The sequence below is a fragment of the Solanum dulcamara genome, chromosome 4 (genome assembly GCF_947179165.1).
Source record: "Solanum dulcamara chromosome 4, daSolDulc1.2, whole genome shotgun sequence".
Classification (NCBI taxonomy): Eukaryota; Viridiplantae; Streptophyta; class Magnoliopsida; order Solanales; family Solanaceae; genus Solanum; species Solanum dulcamara.
This window is the reverse complement of record NC_077240.1, coordinates 30,180,522-30,208,252: the sequence shown is the minus strand read 5'-3', so window position 1 is coordinate 30,208,252 and position 27,731 is coordinate 30,180,522. Positions and strand designations below refer to the sequence as shown.

Genomic DNA, 27,731 nt, shown 5'->3' with positions numbered 1-27,731 from the left:
TTATCCTCTTGAATTATACACACATACACACACACACACACACACATATATATATATATATATATATATATATATATATATATATATATATTTGACATAGAGGTGAATGGTGGAAAGGGAAGGGGAATAGAGAATGTTGTAATTTTCTCATGCTTCTTTTTCGCTCTCTACCTTAAATGAAAGAAGGAAGACTCTTGTCACGCCTCGAGAGGTTACCCTAGGCATGACCAGCACTCAGAAACCATTTCTGGCCTCCGAGAGAACCACTTGATCTCATCACTCATTCGTTCATCAAGAAAAGACTTGAATGAAAATAAGAATATTTATGTGGGATGACCATCAAATGAAAGAAATAATCCTTAGAAGAAGTAGTTTCAAAGGAGAATTACTCCAATTACATCATCAAACTCTGTCTATGAAGCCTCTAACACTACCATATGGTGTCAATGACATGTTCATGGCTACCTCAAGAGAAACATAATACTTAATAATAATAAAAAGATAAACAGTTCCTTTGAATACAAGAAAGACTCACCAAATAGCTGGAAAATAATGATCTTCAACGATGAGCCTGTTGAGGATCTCTAACACCTATATCTGCATCATAAAATGATGCAGGTCGAATGAAGTCAGTACATGGAATGTACGAGTATGTAAAATGGCAAAAAAGTAAGGACAAATATCAAGAAACTCTCCTCAAGAAGACTCGACTTAGAACTCAACATCATCTCAACATCAGTATGTAATGCAAGTTTAATAATAATAATAATAATAATAATAATAATAAGCAATGTTTACTCAGTTGAGAGTTTCTCTAACCGACAACTATCACTTATGAGCTAGTGATGATACAACGAAGTGATGTCGTTGCCACATCCATCCAATACCTTGCCAGGGTAAATGATATCACCATCTTGGATCCAATCATCAAAGTCCTCTTTTGGGGACTTAAGAGGTATAGCCTCCATTCTACGCTGGCTACGTAGTTTTGGGGTTTGAGTCAATTAAACTCTTACCCAATTGTTGATCAATACTACTCCCAAAATATGTGCTAATATTAACATCATCATCTAGTCTTATTGGAAAAACATCAAACTCATCGTATTACCTCTTCATTAATCATTACACTTCAAAACATTATTTACATCTCATCAAAACATCATTTACTCAAATTCATTTAAACTCAATTTTTTTTCTCTTTCAAAACTCAATAAAATACATAAATAGTATTAATTCAAATCACTCTTTTTGTCAATATATATTAAAAGCCAACATCTTTACTCAAAACACATGTAACAATATTAGTGAACATCAAATAAATTAGGGTTCATGAGAATGTAGCCACGAATAATAATTCCAATAATATGAGAGATAAAAATAATAATAATCTCAATATATCTACCTCAATAGAAGAAGAATAAGTTCATTTAGAATTCAAGAATTAGGGTAAAACTCAACTATAACTCAATTATGATGAATTTAATTATTGAGTGCATAGACGAATACAACCCAATGCTATGAATAGCCTTAAATACCTGGAATTCAAAACTTTACTCCGAATTGAAGAACTCAATAATCATTTTTGAACCCCTAGCCTTTTCACCCCGCCGGAGCATTTTGTGTATTACTCGGAGTATAAGAATCACCAGAATAATATTTCTACACTACTAAAAACTAAAACTATATTTAAGAATGACTAAAGAAGTGTATAGAGAGAAGAGTTTCTTGAGAAACCTTGATGAATAAAATGAGGAAATAATGTGGGTATTTATAGGTGTGGAGGAGGAACCTAACAATAAATAAAAATAATTATAAAGGATGATCTTCAAAATTCAATGGAGGATTGTGATCTCATTGATGATATCAAATGGAAGACTATCGATGTCATAGATGATGTCAAATGGATCTAGATCTTTCCATGATTGGTGAGATGAACCTTCTTTTAACGGAATATCCTTTTTCGGAGCTGCGTTTGAACAAGATAACTTACTAATTAGAATTTGGTGTCTCATATGAATTATATATCTAGAAGTATAATTTCATTTCATTCAAGAATCAACCAATTTGGAGTATCCTACCGTGAGATATAATTTTTCTTCTATAAATACTTCATTTCGCCACATCACCATGTCTTGCAAAAATTAATTTATTTGACTCACGTATCCTCCGAATCTTAAGATTGGTCTCATGAAAGTTTTAGGTAATGTCGTTGGAGTTGTTCAGAAATTTGAATTACCTAATTTGGATTATTTAATAAAAAGTTATCCCAAAATACAGAAGCAGTATCATTTTCATCGAGAATTGAAATACCACTATAATATTTTAGAGGGTGTTACAATATCTCCCCCTTGGGATCATTTTTCCTAGAATGAAGATGAAACTAGGGGACATGAATAACGAATATTATCAAGACATCAATTTCTCAAAAACTCCAATACTCAAATGTTCAAACAACACATACTGAAATAGTCAATGACTCAAACTCAAGAATACACATCGACTTAAATGTAGAAGTAAGGAATATTACCTTGAACATCATCCTCGGAAGGCACGAATAGATGAGGATATTTAGCCTTCATATCTTCTTCAGCTTCTCATGTTACCTCTTCAACTAATTGATTTCTCTATAGGACTTTGACAGATGCCACTTCCTTAGTTCTTAATTTGCGAACTTGACGATCAAGAATTTGGACTGGAATCTCTTCATAACTCAAACTCTCTTTCATCCCAATGCTCTCAATCTAGACAACAAGTGAAGGATCTCCCAAACACTTCTTAAGCATAGAGATGTTAAATAAGGGATGAATAACTGCTAATTCTAGGGGCAACTCCAATTCATAGGCTATATTACCAACCCTCTTCACAATTTGATAAGGACCAATGTAGCAGGGACTAAGCTTTCCTTTCTTTCCAAATCTCATCACACCCTTCATAGGTGAAACTTTCAAGTATACCCAATCATATACTTCGAACTCCAAATCTCTCATCCTAACATCAGTGTAGGATTTTTGGCGACTCTGAGCAGTCATCAACCTCTCTTGGATGATTTTCACCTTCTCCATAGCATGGTGAATCAAGTATGGTCCAATCAACTCGGCTTCACCAACTTTGAACCAAACAATTGGTGATCTATATCTCCTCTCATATGGAGCTTCATAAGGAGCCATTTGAATACTCAAATGAAAGCTATTCTTGTATGAAAACTCAACAAGAGGTAAATGATCATCCCAATTACTTTTAAAGTTGATGACATAGGCTCTCAACATATTCTTCAAAGTCTGTATTGTACGCTCTGCTTGGACATCTGTCTGCGGATGAAAAATAGTACTAAGGTTCTCTGCGGATGAAAAACAGTACTAAGGTTCACTCTTGAACCCAAATCCTTCTGAAATGACTTCCAAAGCTGAGCAGTGAATTGAGCTCCCCTATCTAAGATAATAGAAAAATGAATTTCATGCAGTCTAACAATCACTCTAAGATACAGTTTGGCATAATCCTCTGCGGTGTCCGTGGTCTTAACCGACAAGAAATGAGTTGATTTGGTCATTTTATACCCAACCACCCAAATAGAGTCATGTTGTTTGTAGGTTTGCAGTAAACCGATAATGAAGTCCATGTTGATCATCTCCCACTTCCATTCTGGGATCTCTACATTTTGAGCCACTCCACAAGGCCTTTGGTGCTCAACTTTAACTTGTTAGCAGTTCGGGCATTTGGACACAAACTCTGTTATATCTCTCTTTATTCCACTCCATCAGAATACTTCTCTCAAGTCGTGGTACATCTTTGTTGAACCTGGATGGATGGAATACTTGGAATTATGGGCTTCTATCATGATTCTCTATTGAATGCCACCAACACTTGGAACACATAATCTCCCTTGATATCTCAACACTCCATCTCTCCCTTTGCCAAAAGCCATTACCCTCTGCTTGTGAACCTCATCTTTCAGTTGAAAGAGAATAGGGTCCTGATCTTTCTTTCCTTTTACCTCTGCAACTAGAGATAATTCAGCTCCATTCCAGGCTATTGTACCACCCTCACTAGAGTCAATAAGTTGAACTCCCAAACGCGCAAGTCTATGCACTTCCTTTGACAACTCCTTCTTTTCCACTTCCACATGGGCCGTACTCCCTATGGATAACCTGCTTAGAGCATTGGCAACTACGTTTGCTTTATCTGGGTGGTAGAGAATGTTCATGTCATAATTCTTGATCAACTATATCCATCTCCTCTGCCTCAAGTTCAGCTCTTTTTGACTGAATACATACTGCAAGCTCTTGTGGTCCATGAATACATCCACATGTACACCATAAAGATAGTGACGCCAGATCTTAAGAGCAAATATCACAGTTGCCAACTCAAGGTCATGAGTGGGGTAGTTCCTCTCATGAGTCTAAGCTATCAAGAGGCATATGCAATGACCTTACCTTTCTGCATTAACACACATTCTAATCGAACTCTTGAAGCATCATAATAGATTACAAAACCATCCGTTCCCTCAGATAGAGACAGTATTGGAGCAGTAGTCAATCTAGCTTTCAACTCTTGAAAGCTTTTCTCACAAGCATCAGACCATTGAAACTTAGCATTTTTCCGAGTCAGCTTAGTCAATGGTGAGGATATGGATGAGAATTCCTCAAAAAACCTCCTATAGTAACCAGTCAAACCAAAGAAACTCCTTATGTCAGTTGGAGAGGTGGGTCTGGGTCAATTCTTAACTGCCTCAATCTTTTGAGTATTAACTCGAATTCCATCACCAGACATTTTATCTTTCTTTTTCTTTTTTAATTTTATCATCCTTTTCATAGATGACTCGCCCTTTATTGTTTTGGATTTTTTTTATCATTATTTATACTTTTTGGCATAGTGCCAGCCATCAACGGATTTTTATAAATCTTTATCGGTCATCGTTTGGACCGGACTAGCTGTATTTTTATCTGACATGGTGGATCTTATTGCATTCGTTGGGGAATGCATACCCTTCTCATCCATTTTCTTTGAAGATGGAGAACTTCGTTGTTTAGTGTTGTAATCTTCCATGCTTGTCTGGGTTTGATATAAATCAAATTTTGCTGCCTGCAATCTTTGTTCCAGTATTCTAGTTTTTTTCATGAGTCTCATATTTGCTTGCATCAGGTCTTCTTCTTGCAGTTTAGTCTCGTGAATGCTTCGGTCATATATGAGCAATTGTCATAAAAAATAATTTTATTTGTGTCTTTCTGAACATTATACTGAATGATTTTTTCTGAGAGATGGAGAGGTATAGTAATTTGGTCCTAATATTCCTCTGGCATAGTCTAATGCTTCAGCAAAATCATTACAACTTTTGAAAAGAGGTTTTCCCACATCTTTTATTAAGTCTAAAACTTCTATCTATGGCTGGAAAGTACCATTTGTCTTTCCATGCATGACAACATAATATTTAAACTTGTTTCCTTTATTTTTGTCTGTAAGATATTGACACAACGCGTTTACCGCAGCTATAAAATATTTATTATCCCTCTTATTATAGGCTATCCTTAAGTTATCTATTAAGCACCTTTATGGTCTATCTATTACACACTCTGATAAGATTCTAAATGAAAATTTGATGGTGAATTGAATATTAGATTATGTTTTTCGAAATGGATTCTTTCTATTGTCTCTGCTGCTAATGTCTGAGGTATGAAATAGATATTACTTAATATTGTTTGTGCATGTGTCTAAGTCGAAGATACACCTTTTGCCTTGTCTATAGGCTTTGAAATCGTTGGTCTCATACTAAAAACAAACATCTTTTATTAGTTAATTTTTATATTTAATCTACTTAATTTATCTGCTAAGTTATTGTCTTTTCCTTTAATATATTCAAAGACAATATTTCATAGGCTGATATTGTGTCTATAAAATTGAGCCATCTCCTTCTACTACTTTTTTTTCATTTACTTTTTGATGGAATTTAACAATTGCTTCACAGTCTGTTCTAACTAGTATTTCATTTTTGTTCAGAATGTATAGTCTAAAACTATTTAACCCATATACTACTGTCAATATTTCTGCATCTATACTACTCATATTTCATTTTTTCTTATATTTTCCACTTTGGTAGGCACAAATCTTTTCTTCAATTTTGTTGCTATATTTAATTGGCTTAGCTTTTAATACCGCTCTCCATCCTTCAAAACTTTCATCTTTTTCTATAATTAAATAATTTGTTTCTAAAGGTATATTTAGATCAGGGATATTTTTTATTTTTTCTTTTATCTTTTGTTCTAATCTAATATCTTCTATATTGAAATGTTTTTGCCCTTTATTTCCTGTCTTTAGGTATAATGATCCTGCTATTTTTTCTAGGTCTTTAATGAAATTTCTAGCATAGTTTATTAATCCTAAGAATTTTTTTAATTCTTTAGTATTCTCTAATTTATCTGGCATATCTAAATCTTTTTTAGCTATGTGTGGTTGTAATTTAATTTTTTCATCTCCTAATATTATTCTTAAAAAGTTTATATGTGTTTTACACAATTCCATCTTCTTTTTACTAATTATTACACCATTTTTCACAAATAGTCTAAACACGGTTTGGAAGTGACCTAAATGTTCTCTAATATCTTTGCTAAAAACTAAAATATCATCAACATATACCAAAACAAACTTTTTATAATCTCCAAATATATTATCCATTTTTCTTTGAAAAAATTGAAGGTGCCATTTTTAATCCAAACGGCTGTCACGACCCAAACCCATAGGCCGCGACTAGGGTCCGACCTGGACCCCCGTATACAGAACTATCAGATATAAGAACTATACATATGAACCCAGTGGGTGATAAATTTTTTATACACGTGTAGCCTTTTTTATTTACATCATGTCATGAAAGGGCAAGCAAGTCGACAAGGTTGTCATAGCATCATAACGTTTACAAGTCATGGTACAACCATAATCGAACAAAACTCACACATAACCCACATACATATGTCTAAAGACCTCTAAGAATAGTAACAGTAACATAAGGCGGGACAGGACCCCCGTCGTACCCCTGAGCAAACAAATATATATATCGAAGGTTAATACCAAAGCTAGGCTCCGGCACTATGGAGCGCTTCCGAACTGCTGAGTGGAACCCCTACGCTGACGGATCCCCAAAATGCATTTGTACCTATGTGCATGAAATGCAGCCCCCCGGAGAATGGGGGGTCGACGGAAAAAGCAGCATCATTGACTCCAGAGAAGTAAGCGATACATGTACTAAGTATATAAAGCATAACACAGCATCAGTGAGATTACAATAGAATTAGGGATGCAGAAAATAAGTATAACATTTAATAATTCACTGCACCTGTATCTTATAAAATGAGGGCATGTATATCATCCTCCTATACCATACCCGGCCCGCTGTGGGACTCAGTGCCACAAATGTTCCATTAGGTCATCATATGCTTGTATGTGCCGTACCCGGCCTTTTAGTGACGGACTCGGTAAACAATCATACTATCATAATAATCATATCATCATATATCGTACCCGACCCTTTATGGGACTCGATCGTACCCGGCCATTTATGGGACTCGATGAATGCTCATATCATTAAATATCGTACCTGGCCCTTTATGGGACTCGGTGAATGCCCATATCATCATATATCATACCCGGCCCTTTATTGGACTCGGTCATACCTGGCCCCTTAGGGGATTCAGTGAATAATCATGTCATCATATATCGTACCCGGCCCTTTATAGGACTTGGTCATACCCGACCCTTCATAAAACTCGATGGAAGATGTATTAACAGCATGCACGAGTAAAGTAGTGAGTCATCATATGCAATTAGCTCATCATCTAAGACTCAGTATAACAATCGTCATGAACTATCATTTGAGGATCAAAATGATCACCATCTCAAGTATCCTCTAAATGCTATTAGGGGCCATATCAACGGAGTCTCAGGAATCATAGACTTTTATTAAGATAATGCTACACAGCTTATGCAATCAGAGACATTTATCATCACAGAGTCTTTAGAAATAGCAGCTTACGTACTCAGTCACTACTCAACATATAGAAGACTCAAGGGTAGTAGTTCAACTACTTTAGGACTTCTAGCATTCAGGAGTGAACACGAATCATGAGTTATGTCCAAAACTTATCAATGGAACTCCCTCCAAACTCATATCATACATCAATTCACTTATATTTAAGACATTCCAAAAGAAAAGAGAGATAGGTTTTACGTATACTATCATTCACCATAGAGAAGCCTTAAAAGGCAATAACTCAGCTATTATAGGAGTTCTAATACCACGAAGTGGGTAAGAATTACGAGTCATTCCTGGAATTTTATGAATGGCATTATCCCCACATTTCATATACAAACCACTTATGGCTAAGACATGCCAAGAGCAAAGAAGGATAGCTTCACATACTCATCACTTCCTAATGTATGAAAGGCTTGAGAAGCCCTAGTTCAATTACTGTAAAAGTGCTTTCATCAAGAAGTACGTAAGGACCGTGAATTATGCTTGGCATTTATGAGTAGATTTACCCTAAAGCTTATATCATACATTACTTAACTTGAATACATGCCAAAAGAAAGGAAGAGATAAGCTTTACATACATAACACTTACATCTAAGACATGCCAAAAGAGAAGAAGGGATAGTCTTACATACCTTTTATAGAGTAATCGTAACCACTCATGCCTCGTCTCCTTCTGAACCTATTTAATACGAAGGTAGTACTAACATTAATAATCTTTAATTTCCAGCTTCTAAATCCACAACTAAGCACCCATAGGAATCAATTCCTTATTCGTCTTTCTTGACTAGTCTCGATTAGTCTATTAGTTAGTTAAGAAGTTAACAGAATTCGGATAACATCTCTTCTATAACTTGCCCTATCCGAACTTCCATTTACATTTTCAATTATTACAGCCAACCAACAACAACAACCAGCATCCAATACATAATTATACCACCTCAACATCACACCAAACAAGTCCCAAACAGTCCGCTCAAAACTACGATACCAACAGAGGGATTTTAGTCGTTATTTCATAAAACCTTTAACCGTACAGAATGGAGGGTCGTGTGGCTGCAACCAGAAGCTCACACACACCTTTTTGAATGTGTTCCAGTCCTGCAACACACAATAAAAGCACCTGCAAGCCCAGCACAACAGCCACAACACCCTACTCGACATTCGATTTAACTATGACAGCCTAAGTTAAGTTTGTTTCTAACGTCAAGCATCATTGTGTAATTTTTATACTTCCAGCCATATATAAGATGTGTAATACACTCCATAACAATACCATAAACTCCAAATTAAAATAAAAATCCCTACCTTACCCGAAATTGGCCAAAGCTTGTCAAAACTCGCCTCGAAAGTTCCTTAATTGCGGCTGAAATATTGTGGTTGTTTTCTATACGTTTTGTGCTGCTCCAAACCATAAATTTACATTATTAATACCTTCATATCATCGGGGTATACCCTAGATAATTAATTCACGGAGAGAAATTGGGGCTTACCTTTCAATTTGGCCAAGTCGTCGCCCCTCTCTCTTAGCCTCCTAGGATTTCATTTTCTTTTCATTTAAGAAGGCTGTTTTGTGAGAAATTCAGCTTTACGACACATGTATATACATGTCCTTAGGAGGTGACATGTGGCATCCCTCTAGGGGTGACATGTGGCAGCCCCCTAGGGCACCACCTCATCCATGCATCCAATCCAAAGTCGTCGCGTGGCAGCATGGGACCCACCTCAAGTAGGTGTATCACCTACTTGGTCCAAGTAGGTGCATCACCTACTTGTTTCAAGTACGCACTACGTCTCCTTATTTCTCTTCCATGGGTTCGTAATCTCTTCTCACTTTAAGAGCCTATGTATCCCTTGCTACTTAAGCTCGACGTGCACTCAGTAGCTTAGTTATGTAAGACGACCAAGTTGGTGGCGTACGTGAGTAAGTCGAGTCCTATGACCCATTACTTGGCCTCCAACTCCTTCCGGATTCTTATAACCCTATTTTCAATCTTCCCTATTATTGGGGTATCTGATTCTCCCCTCTTTAGAGTCATTTGATAGCGTTATAGATTATCCGACTCACATGACGACTTCTAAGAAACTTAAGAGCCTCCCCAGAAACTTAAGAAGCGTTCCAAGGTACCAAAGTACGGAGTGTAACAATGGCATTGCTAACCATTCAAAATATCCTTTAGGGCAAGTAATCCTTTTTTCATGCATTTTTACCTGCAAGCATTCTGATTTACAGTCAAACTTACTAAATATTTTCTTTCCTTGTATTCTATTTATCAATTCATTTTTATTTGTTAATTTGTATGCATCTGTTATAGTATTATCATTAAGTCTTTTGTAAGTTATTATCATTCTTGCTTTTTCTCTTACTATTTCACTATGGTTTCTTACCATAAAAGTTGCAGATTTATGTAAGTTATTATCATTCTTGCTTTTTCTCTTACTATTTCACTATGGTTTCTTACCATAAAAATTACAGATTTATATTTTGAAGTAGATCTTCTTATTATTCCTAAATTTAATAGTTCTTTAATTCATATATATATATATATATATATTAAAGTCTTCTATATCTTGGTTGTTGGCATCTATTGAAGCTATTTTTATTAGGGAAAATTACACCTAATAGACCAATTGTGAAATTATTTATCCAAATTAGACTCAACCCAAACTATTTACCGTTAATAGACTCATAACCCACAATATTTACCCTCTTACCCCATTTTTTTCCTTTTAATTTCGCGCATGACGTCATGCTGATGTCAGCATCACTGCTCCTCTTTGATACCATGAGAGTATATTATACTCTGATGGTACCAAGCAGTTTCGTTGAAGTGCTGTCTCTTCCTACTTGATACCATTAGAGTATATATATACTCTCATGGTATCAAATATGTATTTATGTCAGTGCCCCTTCCCTTGTTCCTCTTTGATTCCATTAGAGTATAATATACTCTGATGGTATCAAGAAGGAAGAGACAGTGGTTCAGCGAAACTGTTTGATACCATCAGAGTATATTATATACTCTCATAGTATCAAATGTGTGAAATAGCTAAAAATAAGGAGTATGAAAGTAATGGGGTATCCAATGGTAAATTGTTTCCTTTTTTGGGGTATAACAATAATTATCCTTTTTTATTATATATTATGGATTTATGATTTCTATCTTACATACTACTTTATTTGTTTTCCAATGCTTTAATGAATTTTCTCCTATTATTTCCATTTCATCTAGTATCTTTACTATATCTTCTAAGTCTTTTGGGCTTTTTATAGCTCCTATCTTTTCTATTCCTGTTCTAAAGTTATAGAATTTTGTTGTAAACTTTACCTAAATCACATACTGAAAAGGCTCAATTACAATGTATCCCTTATTTTTATGAAATTACGCAATTTCCCTTTTTTTTAAAATTTCTGATACATTACTTGCTGAGATGATACATCAGTTTTTGGGTGTAAAACAATTAATGTTGTTGGGTTAATTATGGGAAGTAACGTAATTCAAGTTATGATTGATTGTTTCAATCAATTACCATGCTAATTAAGGCAAAGAATTCTTTAAAAAAAGAAACATATCTTGACTATGAAAGAAAACTAAAAAACAGAGCATATCAATGGATGTCTTGTTGAAGCACGAGAGCTGCCTATAATTGACTTTTTGGAGCAAACGAGAATGTTATTTGGTGCTTGGAACTGCAAAAATAGAGAAATAACAGCTTATACAAAACATACTTTGGGTAGCAAAAATTCGAAGATATCCTAGTATCAAACACAATGAAGTGTTCGAGAATGAAGGCACACACCAGTTATTTTTTTTAAGTAATTTTGTCTGCACAACAGAGGATCGCAACAGTTATCTCACCACACACCAAAAAAAGTCTAGTTAACTAAATAAAAGAGATCACAGTTAAATTGGAAAAGTTATCTACTTGATACATAGTTGCTTGATACATAGCTATAGGACACATCAATTTTGTATTTTCTGTTATCAGTATTACCTGATACATCAGTTCTGATACATTATTTCTGTATTTGATATATCATTGCTGATACATATCTGTGATAATTATTTAATGCAGATTGTTGCTTCATCAGAATATCTTTATTCTGTTTATGAGTCAGGTATAAGATACATTGTGTGTCTTGAAAGAAAAACATGCAATTGTGGCAGGTTTCAATTAGACGAGATACCATGTCCACACGCAATTGCAGTGTTGAAGAGCAAGAACATTACAGACATGCACCCATACTATTCTAATTACTACAAGCCAGAGGCGTTGGCAATTACTTATGAATTTCCAATGGTTCCAATGCCAGATAAGAAAGATTGTTCTATTCTGAAAGAAATTTTGGAAGAATTCGTCTTACCACCAAGATACAAAAGGATGCCAGGAAGACCAAAGAAAGGAAGAAAAAAGTACTCTAGTGAGAAGATAAGAACAAGCACAAATTCTTGTAGTCGTTGTGTCCATGAAGGCCATAACAGAAAGACTTGTAATTTCATTCTCAAAGAGAAATAATGTTTTGTTATGCCAGGATACATTTTATTTGGATCATGTACTTATATTTACATAGTTTTTTTTATATTGTGGGTTGTATTAGATACATATATCAATTAACCAGAATAGTAATTGAATATCAATAATTGATATATGGATGGTTGGTAATTATGTTCATTGTAAGTTACTTGGTATTGATAGTAATTTCGAATCTGATACATATTAATAGCAGATACATAAACATTCAACGTATTAAGGTTGATACTTTAAAGGTTGTTGTATTAGTTTGTCAACTGGATTATGGTTGATACATAACATGTTGTATTGATATAGGTTGTAGATGTATCAGAAGTTGTAAAGATTGATGCATGAGATTCTGATACATAAATGTAGATGTATTAGAATCATTAAATGTTGATACATTACAATCTAATACATAAACAATATGTATCAGAAGCTGTAAAGATTGATGCATGAATTATGATACATAAATGTAGATGTATCAGAATCATTAAATCTTGATACATTACAATCTGATACATTAACAATATGTATCAAAAGCTGTAAAGATTGATGCATTAGATTCTGATACATAAATGTAGATGTATCAGAATTATTAAATCTTGATACATTACAATCTGATACATAAACAATATGTATCAGAAGCTGTAAATAATTGATGCATGAGATTTTGATACAAAAATGTAGATGTATCTGAATCATTAAATCTTGATATATTACAATGTGATACATGAAGTAGATGTATCGGAAGCATTCAAGTTTGATAAATCAAAATATGATACATAAATATTAGAAAAACTTAAAAGTCTGCTAAATTGTTGAATAGCCAAAAAAAAATGTTTACTATTGGTGCAAAAATATAATTGTACATTCTATTACTATAAAATTTTAAAAAAACCACTCGACGTCCATCGGTTCTCCTTGACCAGGATGTATGAAATCTCTCTTAGTTTTTTTTGGATCATCGTTGTCGCTAACATAACCATCCTTGGCCTTCCAGACATTACAGACATGCACCCATACTGTGCAATTCCTCTCTGTTTTTTTGCTCGACCTCAAGAAGTAAGAGGCATTTGATGATTTTCCCTTGAAAATTGCACTGTGGCATATCTAGATAGTGACCAAGTATGGTTTGTCGAAATAATTGTATAGCTTCATCACTTATTTATGATTTGAAATCATCAATAAAATTAGTCGTATATGCAGTGCCGAATCTTAGGGAGTGTGAGGGGATCTTCTTGATGACGTACTTCATTCCCTGCATTGACATGAAAACTGATTAAATACAACTTAATTTTTATATTTAAACATGATGTATCAGAAGCATTATATCTTGATACATAAACAAGATGTATCAGGAGCATTAACGTTTGATACATGAGAATCCGATAAAAAAATGATGTATCAAAAAAAAAGATAAGAATCTGATACATAGAATAGATGTATCAAGAATCAGTAAAACTTTAGAAAAATGACATTTAAAAAAATTATATAAACAGGATGTATCAGATTCTCATGTAAGCTTGATACTTGAGAATCTGATATATAAATAACATGTATCAGAAGCAGTAAATCCTGATATATGAGCATTTGATACAAAAAGACAATGTATCATGAAATAGATAAGAATCTGATACATAAAATATATATATCAGGAATTAGTAAAACTTTATAAAAATGACATTTAAAAAAAATATAAATAGGATGTATCAGATTCTCATGCAAGCTTGATACATACGAATCTGATACATAAAATTATATGTATCAGGAGCAGTAAAAAACCACATTAAAAAAAAAGGGCGTGTTGAAACTCCTTCAATTTTCTTGTTGGCTTCTTTGGGTGAATGTTGAACTTGAGATTTTAATTTCAATTTCTCACGGAGCTTATCCATCACTGATGGATCGTTACGATGTTTGGATCTAACCTCGTCTGGTGAATCAAGATTTTCTTGATTTTTATTCAAGTGAGTGAGACCAACACTAAAAGATGGAGCGGATTCCATGTGAATCAGTGAACAATGTGAGAAAAAAAATTACAGAAGAAAACAGAGGAAATCGAAGAAGGTGAGAATGAAGTGAGACACCATTAAAGGAAAAACTTGAATATACCTTACTTGAATTCTTGAAATTGAGTAATAGATGGACTGAAATTGAAAACAAGAAACTGCCATCAAGGAGGCTAAAGAATAGGCGTAAATTTAGGTAACTGATATAAGGTAAAAGTGATGTATCAGTGAAATAGGGAGAGAGTTAAAAAATAGGAATTTTTGATATTTTTCCAACTAGTTGGGAGTATTAGTAAATATGGTAATATAACATGTGTAAATGGGTAATTTTCCCAATTTTGTTTCTGTGTCTATTAGAGCATAATCTTTATCAAGTATATCCTTATCGTAGTCCTCTTCTTCGTATATTTCATATTTTTTTTGCAACATATGTTATTATTGTTACAGTCTTTACAGTAATTCTTTTGCAGGTTTTGGTGGACTGATTTACTAGGGGCTTCTACTTCTGTTTCATCCTTAATGTATTTTTTTCTTGTTTTTATTTTTGTTGTTTGTACCGGTGTGTAGGTAGTATTTTTAAAGAATACTACTCCATGCCACTCATGTTTACTTTATCACTATCCTATAGAAAAAACTGATAAGCACGCATTTGTAAAAAATAAAAAAAATGAATAATGCATATGACGATGGAGCTCAATAACACCCGATATGCATTATAATCGAACTTTATCTTTAAGTGTCGGCAACTTTGCTTATGGACACTACTTTTGCTTTAACTTAAAGTCACTCTCATGAGCAAGCGGTCTCTTGCTAAGGCTTCTATATAAGGAGCCTTCCTTCATTTAAGGTAGAGAGCGAAAAAGAAGCAAGAGAAAATTATTACATTCTCTATTCCCCTTCCCTTTCCACCATTCACCTCCATGTCTTCAATCTACTATCAAATAAATCTTGTAAAATAAATCAGTTTGTGTAAAAGTACTTGTTTGCATAAAAAAAATTCAAGTGTGTAAGAGTCCGTCGGGTTTCCCAAAAGGGAAATCTTCCTAGGGAAACCTTCCACTAGAGCTAGTTGATTCCATAAATTTCTTTTGACTTATAATAGAATTTAATTCAATTTCTTCATTACTATCATAAATTATATCTATAATTTTGTCAAGATTATCTGGTTCTATTTGTAGATTATTTTGTTCTCTATATCCTAGGTTTTTCGTTCGAAATTCCCATTTTTTAAAAGTGATCTTCTATTTCCACTAGATTCAGTCCGCCTATCTTACATCATTTACATCTGAATGTTACCTTTGTATCTTTTCCGTATCTTCTTTTGCCTCTTCTAAAGCCTCATCTACCTCATATCCTCCTTGAACTATTTCTATATTCATTAATTCCGATTCAATTTCTATAATCCTTTTTGTCTCATCATCTAATTCTTTTTATATGGTATAATTATAATTGGTAAATCTTATGGACGTTGCTCCTTTAGTATTAGTATATGTTAAATGAAATCCCGGTGTTAATACCTTTCTCTTATTAAATTTTCTAGGTTCCATTCTACCCCTGCATATTCTTCTGAATTTATTTTTATTGGTTTTGTCAGTTTGATTCCTTTGTTTTCCATTACTTTGACTACATCATCTACTTTTATTTTAAATTTTGTATTACTACTTAACGTCATTTTTTCTATAAATCCTACACACATTAATAAATTATTTTCATTATTCATTTCTTCGTACCCTTTAGTTCTGTATTCCTATCTTAATATTTTTTTCAAATTCTTTTAAGTTTATTATAAAATCAGGCCTAATATAAAATATTCCTCCATTATTAGTCATTTCTACTTCTGTCAATCCTGTAATAGATTTCTTCAAATATGTCCATCTATCATCATATAGTACAACCAATACTTTGATTCCTAAATTTTTTCTAGTTAAACCAATCTCATTTAATGTATACTAATACTAAAGGAGACACGTCCATAAGATTTATCAATTATAATTATACCATGCAAAAAGAATTAGATGATGAGATAGAAACAATTATAGAAACCGAATCAATTAATGAGTATAGAACTAGTTCAGTCATTTTTGTATTCATTATTCCTCTTAGAGATTTAGGATTAATTAAATTTATTATTGTTATGTCGTTTCCTATTGCTAATAATTGTTCTTCCCTATAATGTCTATATAGGTGTGTACTTCTAGAGATAATACTACTATTAGGGCTGTACAGGGCAAACCAATAAACCAAGGGAGCTACGTCTGAGTTAAACTTGGAGATGGAAGTCTTCGGGGCCCTTTTACCAAGTCTACCAGATAGAAGATGATAGAGGGCCAACTATCGTTGCCTTGCACAAGACGGTGCCCTTTCACTTCGAGTTCCTTCCTTCGTAGTCAAATCCGGTTACCGGCTCGGAGCAATCAAGCTCAGAGAGCACTACTGGGCCACCAAACCGACAAACCGAACCAAACCGGAAAAAAAACCCGACTAGTGGTTTGGTTTGACTTGGTTTGGTGTTTGGAAAAAAAACCCGACCATAATAAGGTTGGTTTGGTTTTAACTAAAAAAAGTCAAACCGAACCCAAACCGACCTGATTATAGATATACTACTTTTAAATTATGTTATATATGAAAATATTTATTAAAATGTAATTTATAAATATTTTTTAAAAATTTTTCATAATTTTTTTTTATTTCTTACATTTAGATTTGGACTTGAGAAGTTCATCTAAATAATATACAAAAAAAACATCTTATAAAGTTATATTATAAAGTTAAAACTTCAAACAGTGTTCTGCCTCCATCTTATATGTTCATATTTTGTACTATAACTCTTTTTAAGAAGCACTGCTCTGTGCTTTTTATTAGATACTATGAAAAATCCGAGAAACTCGAAAAAATCCGAAAAACCCGAGAAACCCGAAAAAACCCGAAAAACCCGAGAAAATTGATATTAAAAAACCCGACTTTTATTGGTTTGGTTTGATTTATAGATTTAATAACCCGACACAAATGGTTTGGTTTGGTTTGTAAAAAATCCGAACCAACCCGGCCATGTACACCCCTAACTACTATAATAGCATTACTGTTACTTTAATGGAAGGACAGATAGAATTGAACATCCAAGGAACACTAAAGTAGACGAATTGATCGACCAGTTAAAAAAGATAGAAATAACTCCACATAAAGAAAGATAAAAAAAATAACTAGAAAACCTCAAAAATAAACCTTTTTTCAAGTAGGACAAGAACAATCGAAGAAAGACCATGAGTAAGTTTTTCAAACAATAGAGTAGGAAATAACCTCATAAAAAGAGTACTATCACAAAATACACAAGGAGAACATCAAAATCAAAAGTTAAATCAAATAATTGATATAGATAGGGATTTAAGGATTTTCCAATAAAATCAGCTAAAACTGCTCAATAAAGGGCAAAATGTAAGTTATGCTATGTAGAAGGATGTATTACATATATAGAAGATGTATTAAAAACTAAGGTTGTAAGAAAAAAACTAAGGTGGTAAGAAAAGAAGAATACAAAGAAGCAAGTAATCAGAGTACTACTTGAAGAATAATGACATTAGAAACTAGGATGAATGAATTATAACAACGAATACAAATACTAGAAAAAGGAAAAGGAAAATTAGAAGAAGGTGAAAAGGCAGAATTGATAAAAGAGCAAGAATTAATAGAAAACTACGAAACCTTAGTATGTAATGAAGATAAAAAATTCACCACAATAAAAATACTTGTGTGAACTAAAATAGAAGATATAGAGATAGAGACACTAGCGTTGGTAGACACAGGATGCACCAGATGCATAATAAATAAGAAAATAATTCCTCCAAATCTAATAAAAACATTAGATAGACCAATTGCAGCAATGCAAATGGATGAAACCCATTATATATATATATATATATATATATATATATATATATATATATATATATATATATATATATATATATATATTTCCTATTGAAATTCATTCCCTGCTGGAATGCCAAGTGAGCTAAAAATTAAGCCATAAAAAGCAGTTATGTGACACTTTTTGGATTCATTTTTAATTAATTATTATTTTTCTCCTTTAACACCATGCATCTTTTACTAGTAAAGAAATTCATAACCTTAAAATAACAACAACGAAGGATAAATTGATACAAAAGCTAATAAACTAAGTTCTAGATTATGACTAAATTTGTCAATAACAATAGTTTATGGTCAATCATTACCAAATTAGTGAAAAAGGAAAAGAAAAGAAAAGAGAATAGTTATATATATTAAATTGAAGGAAAAACAATATTATTTTCAGAAGGAAGACATTTAATATTAGTAATTGTTTAAAGATAAACGAAAAGGCATAAAGTGATGAAGAAGTTGACTTACATATTAACAAGTGAAACAACTTAGAAATTTGCAATCTGACTTTGCCTTATTTCCAATCCAAAAATGTAGCAAAAGAGATGATAGTCGACCAATCTCAACAAGACTACTTTAAGAATAGATGAATTATTGCACTAGATAGCTGTAAAGTGGCTCAAAGTGTGTATCCCAAAGACGAAAATATCCCAAAGAATTGATACTTGCCTTTAAATTACGTTTTTGCTTTCTTGTTTTTTGTTTATGAGAGGTCTATGTGAAGAATATGTATAGTGTATGTTGTATGTATAGAGAACCAATACCTAAAATTATATATCGTATATATGACATATGTGATATGTTTATGTGAGATATTAATTGTTGTTTCTGTTGAGAGAGTGTTCACGACTATGATTTTTAAATACACAAATACATGTATCTTGTATGTGTTATTAAAATACACTATATGACTACATTTTGTAATTTTTTTAAGGGGAAAAGGGGTAAACATACCCCTCAATTTTGCGATTAGAGCAGATATATCCCTCATTAAAAGTGGTGCATGCATACTCCTGTCGTCTAACAAATAGTTCATATTTACCTTTTTCGTCAATATATCTATATTTACTGAATTAATAAAAATTATAATGCTATTTTTTTTAATTTAAAAAATATCACGTGGCTTTCAAAAGTTATTTCTTCCCCTTTTTAACACCTCTAGACCAGATCCAACAAGAAAAAAAAAATTCAATTCTTCTTCTACTCAATCATAAAATAGGTTTGGATTGATCAGAACAAATAAAGAATTGTATTTTTTTATTGGGTCAAGTTTGAGTGCGTAAAAATGGATGAGGTAATTTTTTAAGCCATGTGACATTTTTGGACTTTAAAAAGTAATATTAATATTTTTTTAATTCAGTCTATTAATGAAAAGGATAAATAACAAAGTTGAAGAACATTTTTTTTTAAATGTCACTATAAGATGTAATAAGGAGGCCGAAATCACCACATCAGCTAATTTTCTAAGCAAATGGGACCATGACTACGAAGCGACGTATTTAGCAATAATAGAGAATCCAACTTAAATAAAGGATATTAAGCTTAGTATCCTCAAAGCGTCCGGTCTTTGAATTTTTATCTCCGCTTGATAAAATCTTTAGAAATGATCTTTACTTTAAAAAAATTGTTGGGAAGAATTTACGTTGTCAATCAAGCATAAGTTCTGATGTTTGCCGATAAACAAGAACTTATGGTAATTTGAGTAGGCTCAATGTCTTGAAATATTCTGACCATCTATCTTATGGGCAAAAGTCAGAACTTATATTTAATGGGCAACATACCTAAATTCTAAGTAGGTACTTTTGCCTATAAGGTAGAATTTCTGGTTCTTTCAAGATGGAATTTGATCCATTTAGGCGTGAAATTCTTTTTCGTTCCAATTCATCCGGCTAGTTAATATCTGTTGGCATTTCACTAGTTAATACTTTACACTATCTCACTATATATGTCTAACTTATGACATAATTCATAACTCTTGCCTTGAGAAAAACTTAGGTTAGTGATATTAAAAGAATAACTTATGCCCTTTGGGCAACAATTTACTCTCTCATTGTATCTAACTTATAGCACAATCTATACCTTATTTATCAAGATTATGAGTACCATTTTGTATATCCTTAATTACTCTCTCCTAATTTTCTTCATAATTTAAAGTTGTAGCGTATTTATCGAATGTAAGATAATTTAAACCTTCTTATGATATGTTTGATCACCAAGAATTTGGGTATAAATATTTTTTGTGATAACTGTGGTATGTTTCATATTAGACTTATCTCGTAGAATCTCAAGTTCAAAGCGAATAAATATTTATGTCTATTTCTCCTTTTGGGGCATGACAAATGATAATAAAACCTTTTTGCAAGTTCTAAAAATCTGAAATAAGGTTGTTCCCGTACGTAATTTTAAATAGAAAACGGATAAAGTTCATATCATATTCCACTAAAGCAATAATTGTGTTTACCTACCACTACGGGTGTACATGAATCGGGTTGGTTCGGATTTTTTACAAACTAAATCAAACCATTTGTGTCGGGTTATTAAATCTATAAACCAAACCAAACCAATAAAAGTCGAGTTTTTCGATATCAATTTTTCTCGGGTTTTTCGGATTTTTTCGGATTTTTCGGGTTTTTTCAAGTTTTCGGATTTTTCATAGTATCTAATAAAAAGCACAGAGCAGTGTTTCTTAAAAAGAGTTCTAGTACAAAATATCAACATATAAGATGGAGGCAGAACACAGTTTTAACTTTATAATATAACTTTATAAGATGAACTTTTTTTGTATATTATTTAGATGGGCTTCTCAAGTCCAAATCTAAATGTAAGAAAGAAAACAAAAATTATGAAAAAATTTTAAAAAATATTTATAAATTACATTTTAATAAATATTTTTATGTATAACATAATTTAAAAGTAATATATCTATAATCGGGTCGGTTTAGGTTCGGTTTGATTTTTTTTAGTTAAAACCAAACCAACCCTATAATGGTCGGGTTTTTTTTCCAAACACCAAACCAAGTCAAACCAAACCACTAGTCGGGTTTTTTTTCCGGTTTGGTTCGATTTGTCTGTTTGGTGCAGTTTATCGATTTACCCTGTACAGCCCTACCTACCACTAATTAATTAATAAACTAGGAAGGCAATCATTGTGTTTTGATCTTGTATTTGTGATTTTCTTTTATCTCCACCACAATCCTTGTTGGTTGTACCAACACATCCTTATTGTAGGCAGACTTTTGTTGGAATGGCAATTCAAGAATACACACTTGGGAAAGGAAAAATAGTATTCGTCACTACTAGAAAGGTTAAAGCATCTATGTTAGAATGGCATTACCGGTGAACATCATCACCTTAGTACAACGACAAAATAATGGGAAACAAAGAAACTGTCAACTACAGCTGTTACTCCTACAACAACTAAAAACTGCTACACTAGTGACTACTACAACAATTGACCAGGGGGAAAAGTAAAAGAAGGATCTGCTACACAAACTAATATGTGAAGTCAGCAATCCATGGTAACACAGAATCCTTGTATCATTATTGCTCCGTCTGTCTTCGCTGAGCTAAATACGCTGCAGAATGAAGAGTGCAAAAGTTAGATAATGTGTCTAAAATAGGAAGAAAAAAAAGAAGCAACATGATCCATGGACTTGAACAGATAATGAATCCCTTGCTTTGTGTCGTTCTATTGCTTTAAGTGACGATGTGGTTAGTCAATTGACAATTTGACACTACCATGAATTTTGAGGGAGAAATACCCCATGAACTGTAACGGGTTTTTAATAGTACAGGACAACGACTAATGATTGCTTCAGTGAATAGGTTGTGATGATTTGTTGGGTTTAATTGATAGGTTGAATGGGAAATGGAGGGAAAAGAAGTGGAGGGAAAAATGATTTGTTCTCTCTTGTTTTATGAAATAAGCATTTGTCCCACATAGATGGTGGAAAGAAAAAGTCTCCTACTTAAAAGTAGAAGCACTCCTTCATGTTGATAAAGGGTCAAGAAGAGGATTTCCCTCGCGCCATCTTTGTCGCTCGCTCGGCTACGGCTTCGAATTTGGTCAATAATTTTTTTGGACCAAATTTCCTTTAATTTTTTAATTAATTAATATTATTTAATTAATTAATTAATTAATTGAAAATCCTGACCTTTTCCGGATTAATTTAAAATATTTTCCTCCATTTTTCCAACGAAATTTTTCTGAAAGGTTGCAAACTTGTTCAAAAAGTTATAAACCTTTTTTTCAACAAGCAAACATTTTTCCAACAGATACTTTTTCTTAAAAGCTGCAAACAAGCTATATATATCTGTTGATCCTCAGAATGTTCCTTACGAAAATTTCTGATAGACAGATCTTTTTCTTCTTTTCTGCACTTCTTAAAAACTCGTGTGATATACTACCTTCGAGTGGTTCGCAGTCACCATAATTTGTTGTACCGCTATTCTGGTGAGTAAATGGTTCTATTCTGGGAGGGAGGAAAGATTCCAGTTCTTATTTTTAATTTTTCTGTTCTGATTCTGTCTTTTATTTAAGAATTTATTATTGTTGTTTCATTATTTGTTTTCAATACGGTTTTTACTACCATGATTTCCCTGAGCAGAACAAAGGGACTTTATGAATTCAATCAACACATTGATTCCTGCCTGAGACCCCAACTGTTTGATCTGGAGTTGTTGGACTTTGCACTTCATTTTTGTTAGGAGGGTTTGTGCTTGAGCTTGCAATTTCTGCTGGATCTTCAAGTCTGGGCCTTTTCGAGTTTTGCATGTTGGGAACCATGGTTAATTCTGGTGAAAAGAGGGTAAAATTATCAGAGAAGAAGGACAAATTCCAAGGTAGATCTGGTCTAGAGGTTTATTGGACAAAAAGGAAAACAATCCACTAGGGAACAAACACCAGTTAACAATATGCATTACAAAAGAATAAAGAAATAATGAGTACATTCCCTTTGCTTTTCTTCTTTAACAAAAGAACTATCTTACACCAAAGAATTCAGCAGAATTCAAGAATCGTTATCAATTTCCCCATTTCTTTAATGTCTCTTTCTACTATTTACACTTGTATCATCAAATAAATCCAAAGAATAGGGAAATGCTTCAGAAAAGAATAAGCTCCTACGACATCAAATTGACGAATAAAATAAAGGCACTAGTGAAACAAGATATCAAAGAAATTCAAGTGAAATAGAAATGATGTGATTTGGTTAAAATACTCAATAATTTCTCAGTTTTTACTGTACAACATTGAGTTGCAGGGAGAACAAACATAAAGAACAATAAGGAGAAAGAGAGCAGAAGAAACCTGGCAATACTACTTCACCGCCGGCGAGATTAAATGGTAGCCGTGGACGACCAGAATATACAAAATTACAGAATCAAAGGGTTTTTAAAATAGGGGCAAATCTTTTCTCCAAACAGCGGGAGTTTATTTTTCATTTTTTTGGGATAATACACAATTACCTCTCAACTGTAATCAAAATTGGTGTGACACATTTTTAACTATACATGAGTCTTATTACTTTCTGAATTATTTTAAAGTATAATAAACACATTTTAAAACCTATATAATCATTCACATGAAGGGAGGTATTTTACACTCGCCTCCACATCAGCGCCATGTTAGTGTCACGCAGCGCATCATCCGATCTAAACAAAATTAAAAAAAATTCAGATCTAAAGAAAATTAAAAAATCGTCTGATCTAAAAAAAAATTAAAAAAAGAAATTAATTTAAATTGTGCTAATCATATATTGCCTAAATTGAATCTCAAATATGCAAAAAAAAATTGAATATCATGTTAAGTGCTTGAGTAAAAAAGAAAAATTCTCCGATATTTTACAAATTGATGAAATATCTGGAAAAAAATCACTGGCAATTTAAGTATGATATGAAAAAATATTTATATTTCTAAAAATGATAAAATTGGGGTCTATTTCATAATTAAAAAAAAAAGAAATTTAATTAAAAAAATATCAACTAAAGCTTTAATGTTAACTACTTATGTGTATTAATTAATAATGAAAATGTCCAATTAAAAATAAATATGTGTTCAAATTAGAGGTTATAATTGCCAAATAAAATCAAGTTAAGAATTATATTTATATATTATGCCTAAATGAAACCTCAAAAATTAAAAAGGAGGACCAAATGTCATCTTCGTAATCTTAACAACGGTGGGACAAATGAACAAGCATATGTACAAAATAATTGTAAGAATTCAAATTTAGTATTGCCTTACATATAACAACAATAACGTAACAATAATAACAACATATTCAGTGATATTTTATAAATGAGGTCTAGAAAAAGTAGAATATACATTGATCTTACCACTATTTCGTGGAGGTAGAAAGATTGTTTTCATAAAACTCTCGACAGCCTGGGGCAAAGCCGCTTTAGGGCCAGTGGTTCATTTGAACCCCATTCAATTGAAAATTACATTATTTATTCATTGTTAAAATTATTTTTATGTATATACAATCCCCTTTGAATAGTTCATATGTTTACTTTTTTATATTTTAACCCCTTTAATAAAAATTCTGATTTCGCCATTATTGACAGCAAATCCAAGTATAAAGAAGGAGATAATAAAGAAAATATAGCAAGTATAAAGAAGGAGACAATAAAGAAAATATAACAAGTAACACCTAAATAGTGCAAAATCTACTAAAAAGGAGCAAAACACCTAAACAACATTATAGATTATTATAAACAGTAATAAACACCAAAAAATATCAAAAACAATAATAGTATTGCCTTAGAGAAAAAAATAAAAACAAGAAGCTAGAAAGCTCGACTTCATAGTTGCATATCGAATTGGATATAAGGGCAAATCAGAAGTGATATGAATATGTCAAAATTATCTCATAACACCAAATGCTAATCCTCAGAAGTGATCCATAAGAGTAGTCTTATCCATGAAAGATCCGAAGTCGACACAGCCAGGGCCGGTGTCATATTAGCAGAGGTCGGCCTAGTTTCGGAAGTTCAGGACGGAACACCAGACTATGACCGAACGAAATACGGTTGAGATAAGTTCAGGGGTCAAATCGTCGTGTAAGAGTTCGAGATCTCCACTAGCCATCGCGGAAGACCCCAAATCTCTAACATTCGTACATAGCCAGAGTAAATGTGTAGTTAATGGACTTTATGAGAGTGAGATCCACGAAAGTTTCTCCCTAGTGTTTATAAATAGTCTTCTTTCTTTAATTGGTGTAGGACATCGAGTTTATTACCCCGTTATTTTCTCGTTGTTCATTGCTCTAATTAATATTAACGCATAATACATAAATATACTCTTTAATTTGACCTCATTTTATGTTTATGTCATTTAATTTTGAATGTGCACAAGTAGACATTTAAATTTGTATAAAATTGAACAAGTAGAAACACATGTCCTACATGACACAATACGCGTAGGATGTCATGTAGGACACAAAATTGTCATGTAGGATGTCACATGAACGAATGTGTCTATTTGTTTAAGTTTTGGATAGTTAAAGTGCTTACTTGTGCATTAGTAAAGTCAGAGATCAAAATTGCTAGTTGAAGCCAAATTAAGAATCATATTTATGTATTATGTCTAGCATTAATAAGATCAAACTTATTGGATGATGCTGCTAGCTATCAGTATCGGACCTCGGGCTCACTCTTTTTACTTAACTTATTATTGTTATAAATATACTACCTTAATAATTAATTAGACGGAAAGAGTAAGGAACATAAAAGAGAGCAAAAGGGAAGACAGTGTATGTATTTTTTCGTTTATTATTCTGTGTCATTTAATTGCTAAAAGTTTAGCAATTTATAGAGAAGAAAAAGTAAGATGTGGGAAACTTGCCCACTTGAAGTGGGCCCCATACAATTATTTAAATTTAAGATAATATTAAGTGGATAAGTGGATGGCCACTACTTGGCTGCTAACACTCCCCCTTGGGTGTCCACGTAAAACAAAATCATAATGAAAGAATAAATATCCTGAAGACTCATAGATGTTGAGCCTCGTTGAAACCTTACTAGTAAAAACTCATTGGGAAAAAAAATCTAGCAAAGGAAAAAGAGTACACATAACTCGTAATACGCCTTGAATGCTGCCTCATTAAAAACCTTACCAGGAAAACCCAGTGGGACAAAACCTTGGTTAAGGAAAAAAGAGTGCAGCGCGTATTTACTCCCCCTGATGAAAGCTTCATTTGATATTTTGGAGACGGCGCATTCCAACCTTATGCCTTAGCTTCTCAAAAGTTGATGTTGGTAATGCCTTTGTAAATAAATCTGCAAGATTATCACTTGAACGAACTTGTTGTACATTAATTTCACCATTCTTCTGAAGATCATGTGTGAAGAATAATTTTGGTGAAATGTGTTTCGTTCTGTCTCCTTTTATGAAGCCACCTTTCAATTGAGCTATGCACGCGGCATTGTCTTCGAATATAATTGTGGGTATTTTAACATTATTTTCTAGACCACATCTTTCTTTGATGAACTGTATCATCGATCTCAACCACACACATTCTCTACTTGCTTCATGAATTGCTATTATTTCAGCATGATTTGAAGAAGTAGCAACAATGGACTATTTTGTAGATCGCCATGATATAGAAGTCCCTCCGTGTGTAAACAGATAACCTGTCTGAGATCGAGCTTTATGTGGGTCTGATAAATATCCTGCATCTGCATAACCAATAAGGTCTGCGCAACCTTTGTTAGTATAAAACAAACCTATATCAATAGTACCCTTCACGTATCGCAAAATATGTTTGATACCGTTCCAATGCCTTCGCGTTGAGGATGAACTATACCTTGCTAGCAAATTAACAGAAAATGTTATGTCAGGTCTAGTTGCGTTAGCAAGATACATAAGTGCACCAATAGCACTGAGATATGGTACTTCAGGACCAAGAATTTATTCATCCTCTTCTGGAGGTCGAAATTGATCTTTTTCCACTTCAAGTGATCGAACAACCATTGGAGTACTTAATGGATGTGCTTTGTCCATGTAAAATCTTTTTAAGATTTTCTCAGTGTAGGCAGATTGATGGACAAAAACTCCGCCTGCTAAATGTTCAATTTGCAGACCTAGACAAAGTTTTGTCTTTCCAAGGTCTTTCATTTCAAATTCTTTCTTTAGATATTCAATTGCGTTTTGGACCTCTTCAGGGGTTCCAATGAGATTTATGTCATCAACATAAACGGCGAGTATAACAAACTCTGATTCCGTTTTCTTAATAAAAACACATGGACAAATAACATCATTAATATAACCTTCATTT

At 32.9% G+C, this 27,731-nt stretch overlaps 1 long non-coding RNA gene across 1 annotated transcript; it reads right to left on the bottom strand.

Moving 5' to 3' along the window:
- Nucleotides 1–21,726: 21,726 nt before the first annotated feature.
- LOC129884939 (uncharacterized) lies at nt 21,727–23,951 on the bottom strand. The gene is made up of 3 exons (XR_008766006.1): nt 23,762–23,951; nt 23,043–23,247; nt 21,727–22,028 (listed from the first exon to the last, which is right to left on the bottom strand). It is a non-coding gene; the product is annotated as an uncharacterized LOC129884939 (long non-coding RNA).
- Nucleotides 23,952–27,731: the final 3,780 nt, after the last annotated feature.